This window comes from Stigmatopora nigra, unplaced genomic scaffold (genome assembly GCF_051989575.1).
Source record: "Stigmatopora nigra isolate UIUO_SnigA unplaced genomic scaffold, RoL_Snig_1.1 HiC_scaffold_39, whole genome shotgun sequence".
NCBI classification, from domain to species: Eukaryota; Metazoa; Chordata; class Actinopteri; order Syngnathiformes; family Syngnathidae; genus Stigmatopora; species Stigmatopora nigra.
Genome location: NW_027551618.1, coordinates 182,501 through 187,500, shown reverse-complemented (window position 1 = coordinate 187,500; position 5,000 = coordinate 182,501). Strand labels below are relative to the sequence as shown.

General features: G+C 45.4%; 1 pseudogene; it reads left to right on the top strand.

The window, feature by feature from the left end:
• Window positions 1–5,000, top strand: part of LOC144192987 (28S ribosomal RNA) — a 12,367-nt pseudogene that overhangs the window by 3,594 nt on the left and 3,773 nt on the right.

Below are 5,000 nucleotides of genomic sequence, written 5' to 3'. Positions count from 1 at the left end.
TGTCAAGGCAACGATACGAAGGCTCGTGCTCCCCTAATCTGCCTGAGTGAGACAAAGTTCCAGAGTGGATAAGTCCCCCACTCGAGTCAATAAACGACAAAGTCCAGGGGTTCGGGCTTAAGGAATGCATAAGAAATAGGATGTGTCTGCGATAGACATAGTCCAGGAGTGGAAAAGTCCCCCACTCGAGCTTGGAATAAGATGGTACAGGTTGATGACTAAGGATTCCTACCACTACCATAAATAATGGAAGTGGATGTATATGGGTATAAAGACATGCCTATCAAGAGATGATGAGTAACAATCTAACGACCTCGGGATAGGTACGGATGATTCAGGCCTATGGGAAAAGCCTCAGAGCCGCTTCCATGAGGAGCCGCGGGTGACTCATGGGTTACGTCATTATCCACTCCTACCCGAGACCACCGATATTTCGCCAAAATCTCTCTATAAGGGTTCGCAGATGATCCAGATTGTGAGATGTTCCCCATCATCTCCTCCAACTGGACATATGAACCTGTACCGGCAGCCGGAACATCAGGATAAGTGATGTCAAGCTGACAGGTGCATGATGCATGTATCCCCAGAATGTAATGATTGGTTGTGTGATGTTAATGTAATGTAAGGGTACAAGGGCATGCCTATCCAGGAGGAGATAGTAACAGTTTAATGGATTCGGAAAGGAGATGGACGGTTCAGGCCCATGGGAAAAGCTTCAGAGCCGCTTCCTTGAGAAGCCGCGGGTGACTCATGGGTTACGTCACTATCCATACTCCACATAGGAATACCATTATTTGCCAAAACCTCCTCCACTGGGACGTACAGGCTTCTGAGCTGCGGGATGTTCCCCATCATCCCCCCCAGCTGGACCTACGAACCCGCACCCCAACCAAGACAGACTCGAGCTTGAGTTGACTAATGGGTGCAAGGTGCATGTATCCATGTTACCCTAGGTAATAAATGCAAATAATGAAAGGGACGTTCCATGTTGTGAGATGCTCCTCATCATCTCCTCCAACTGGAACCATACTCGCCATACCACCTCATTTGGATCTAAGCTTGCTTGGAGGTAATGAAGGTGGTAATGGGCCCCTTTTCCCCGACAAGTGAACATGATGGAAAATTAATGGACCTCGATGCCACTAAGGAGTAGTGGAAGAGGCGAGATGGAAAAGACAATAAGAAGCTCAAGTGAGGAAGACGAGTAACAATCTAACGACCTCGGATTGGAGGTGGATGGTTCAGGCCCATGGGAAAAGCCTCAGAGCCGCTTCCGTGAGGAGCCGCGGGTGACTCATGGGTTACGTCACTATCCATTTCTGTCTGGGACCACCGTTATTTTGCCAAAGTCTCCCTCCAAAAATGAGTATGGCTGATTTGGACAGGAGAGGATGAGTAACAATCTAATGACCTTAGATTAGAGATGGATGGTTCAGGCCCATGGGAAAAGCCTCAGAGCCGCTTCCATGAGGAGCCGCGGGTGACTCATGGGTTACGTCACTGTCCATCTTGGTCTGAGACCACCGTTATTTCGCCAAAATCCTCCTCTAAAAGGAATACAGCTGCTCTAGACAGGAAGGGATGAGTAACAATCTAACGACCTTAGACTGGAGATGGATGGTTCAGGCCCATGGGAAAAGCCTCAGAGCCGCTTCCATGAGGAGCCGCGGGTGACTCATGGGTTACGTCACTGTCCATTTCTGCCTGAGACCACCGTTATTTCGCCAAAGTCCCTGTCCTTAAGAGCATGGATGCCTCAAAGGGAAAGCCATGGCCATAATAATTTGGTTACATGGGTGTTAAAATGTAATAAGCCTACTTAAAATATGGTAGTGATGAGTCTATGAATAAATAAGCAAGGGAGGATGTGTAGGAATCATCAAAATGAGCACAGAATAGTAGAATGGCAGGGACAGGGTTAACATGTTAGCAACAATAACAGAGCGGGACGGCCATGATGGGACAGGGAAATGGAGGACAGGGAAATGCATTATGGGTAATAACTGAAACGGCCCTAAATAAAAGACTAAAACAATATAGGAAATAATCTCGATAAAGTCTAGGTGAGAATTAACTAGAGATGTCAATTAGGGAAGGAATTACTAATAATATTAACAAGTAAGATAAACTAGGTAACGTGAATAGGGATAGTATGGGTAACCATCAAGGAACCCAGGGAAACAGGAAGTTCCCTCTTTTTGAAAATTCGCTGTGCTGTAGGTAGATAGGTAAGGTAGGTATGGAAAATCCCGGAAGGCCTAGGGAAAGACTACAAAATGAAGAGGACGTGGAAGATAGCCCAAACCAACAAAGAGATGGGAATACAAAAGGAAACAAGAAGAGGAGACATAAGGATACTCGAGCTGGACACAACAAGAAAAGTAAGAAAAGGAATAACCCATTTATAAATAGTGAAATAGACACTGAAAATAACCAGAACGTAGAGGGCCTGAATTACCGTGTGCCTCCCCAAGATAATACTGAATTAAGCCTAAATGATAATGTGGATAATGTAGAAGAGGGAGATTTACAAGAGGCAGAAAGGGGAAATTTACAAGTAGATGATAATGGAGGGGGGATGGGTGCTCAACAACAAGCTGAGAGCACCATTACAGTAAGTATTCCTCTAGTCAACAAAAAGTGTCCTTTGTGCAAGAAAGAAATGGGAGGTATAGTAGCCCTGGGCAAACATTTTAAAAGGCAACATGGGAGACCGAAAGTATTATATGAGTGCAGGAAATGCCATAGGAAAGAGACGAATGGACACGTAATAGCATGCCATGTACCAAAATGTGGAGGTAAAGTCAATATAGACCAGGGAAGAGGCGAATTTACATGTGAAGAGTGTAATGGTAAGTTTAAAACAAAAGTAGGATTGTCTCAACATAAAAGGCATAAACACCCGGCTACATGGAATAAAGAGAAAATCAAAAAGACAGGGTCTGAAGACATAGGAGGCAGAAGCTCGAAGGTATGGAGTGCGAGAGAGAGTGCCAGATTGATGGAACTTATGGAGGGCAAAGCAGAAAGTAGAGAGACTTTCAAGGAGATAGCAGAGATAATGGGTGGAAATAAAAATCATGAACAAATAAGGACCAAATGGCGTCTGCTGAAAAGCAAAACAATAAGGAATAGGAGTAATGTGACAACAGTGAGGAATGAGGAAGAACAATATGACACCGAGCCTGATGAAAGATGGATGCAGGATCACAATGACAAAGCTGAAGAAAGTTTGAGGACTGCACTTAACAGCGTGGAGACTGGCTTGGACGGAGACGATATCAGGAGTATAGCGGCGCATGTGAGTATGTCTGAAACTGACCCTGATAACATTGAATTTTCTATTTCAGAAATCATCAAAGAAATTGGCAAAAAGAGTGGCCCACCCAGGAAAGAGCCCAAAGGAGACGGAAGAAGGAGGAGGGGACCAAGATGGAGAGAGATACTAAGGAGGAAGAGAGAGGAGTATCACACCACACAAATGCTGTATAACAAAAGCCCAGCCAGACTTGCTAAAAGAATACTTGACAAAAAGAACAATAGTGAATGCGAGATCCCTATAGAAGTGCTAGGGGCGGCATTCAAAGAAAGATGGGAAGCGAATGTGGAGTACAGAGGAATGGGCGAACTCAAACAAGGTAAGCCAGTCAATAATGCTTTCTTTTATGATCTCATTATGCCCAGGGAAGTCAAGGCGAACCTGAACCTGATGAAGAGCGGGACAGCTCCTGGGCCTGACGGAATCGATAAGAGGGTCCTACAGACATGGGATCCTAGGGGAATAAGACTGGCAAAAATTTACAATTCATGGTTGATTGGAGGGACCGTTCCAACAGCTGTTAAAAGTTGTTGGACTAAACTCCTCCCTAAATCGGATAACCCCGATGAGCTCAAAGAGGTAGCTGGATGGAGGCCTGTAACAATAGGCTCCATGCTACTAAGACTGTTCAGCAGGATAATAACCATGAGACTAGCCAAAGCATGCCCAAACAACCCACGCCAAAGAGGCTTCTTAGAAAGATCTGATGGCTGTGCTGAAAATTTAATTATATTCCAAAATGCTGTTGAGCGTGCAAGGTGCGAAGGCTCGTCACTAGCGGTCACCTTCATTGATTTTGAAAAAGCCTTCGACACAGTAGCACATGAACATATCCTGGGGGCCATGGAAGTAAGAAAGGTGGACAAATTAATTGTAAAATTGATAAAAAGTGCTTATGAGGGATGCACCACGGTAATAAAGAGTGGCAAAAAAGTAACGCAACCCATAAGCATGAGGATTGGAGTGAAGCAAGGTGACCCCCTGTCACCCATCCTCTTTAACATGGCTGTGGACCCTCTTATCTGCACACTTGAGAGGAAAGGAGTTGGCCTGCGCTACGGGGAAGGAAAGATCACCGCCCTCGCCTTTGCAGACGACCTGGTCATCCTGAGTAAAGACTGGGAGAGCATGGAGGTAAATCTAAAAATCTTGGAAAACTTTTGCAGCTTGACAGGGATGAGAGTCCAGGCGAAGAAATGCCACGGATTCCTCATCCACAAAGGGATGATCAACAACTGCGAGCCATGGAAGATAGCGGGAAATCGGATGCATATGGTGGACGCAGGCAGCACAGTGAAGTATTTGGGGGTCCAAGTTGGGCCAGAAAGAGGAATAGAAACACCAAGGCTGATCCCGATGGTGGAGGAATGGGTGGAGAGCATCTCCACAGCCCACCTCAAGCCATCACAAAAAGTAAGGATATTCAACACTTATGCTATACCAAGAACTCTGTATGCAGCGGATCTGGGAGAGGTAAATGTTAACGTGTTGAGAAGGTTGGACGAGATAATAAGGAAAGCAATTAAGGACTGGCTCCACCTGCATGCATCTACAAGTAATGGGTTGCTGTATGCAAGGGTGAAAGATGGGGGACTAGCTACTACCCGGCTAGCACGAGCAATCCCCATACAAAGGGTTAAACGGATATGTAAAATGGCAGACAAAGGAGAAAGAATCATTA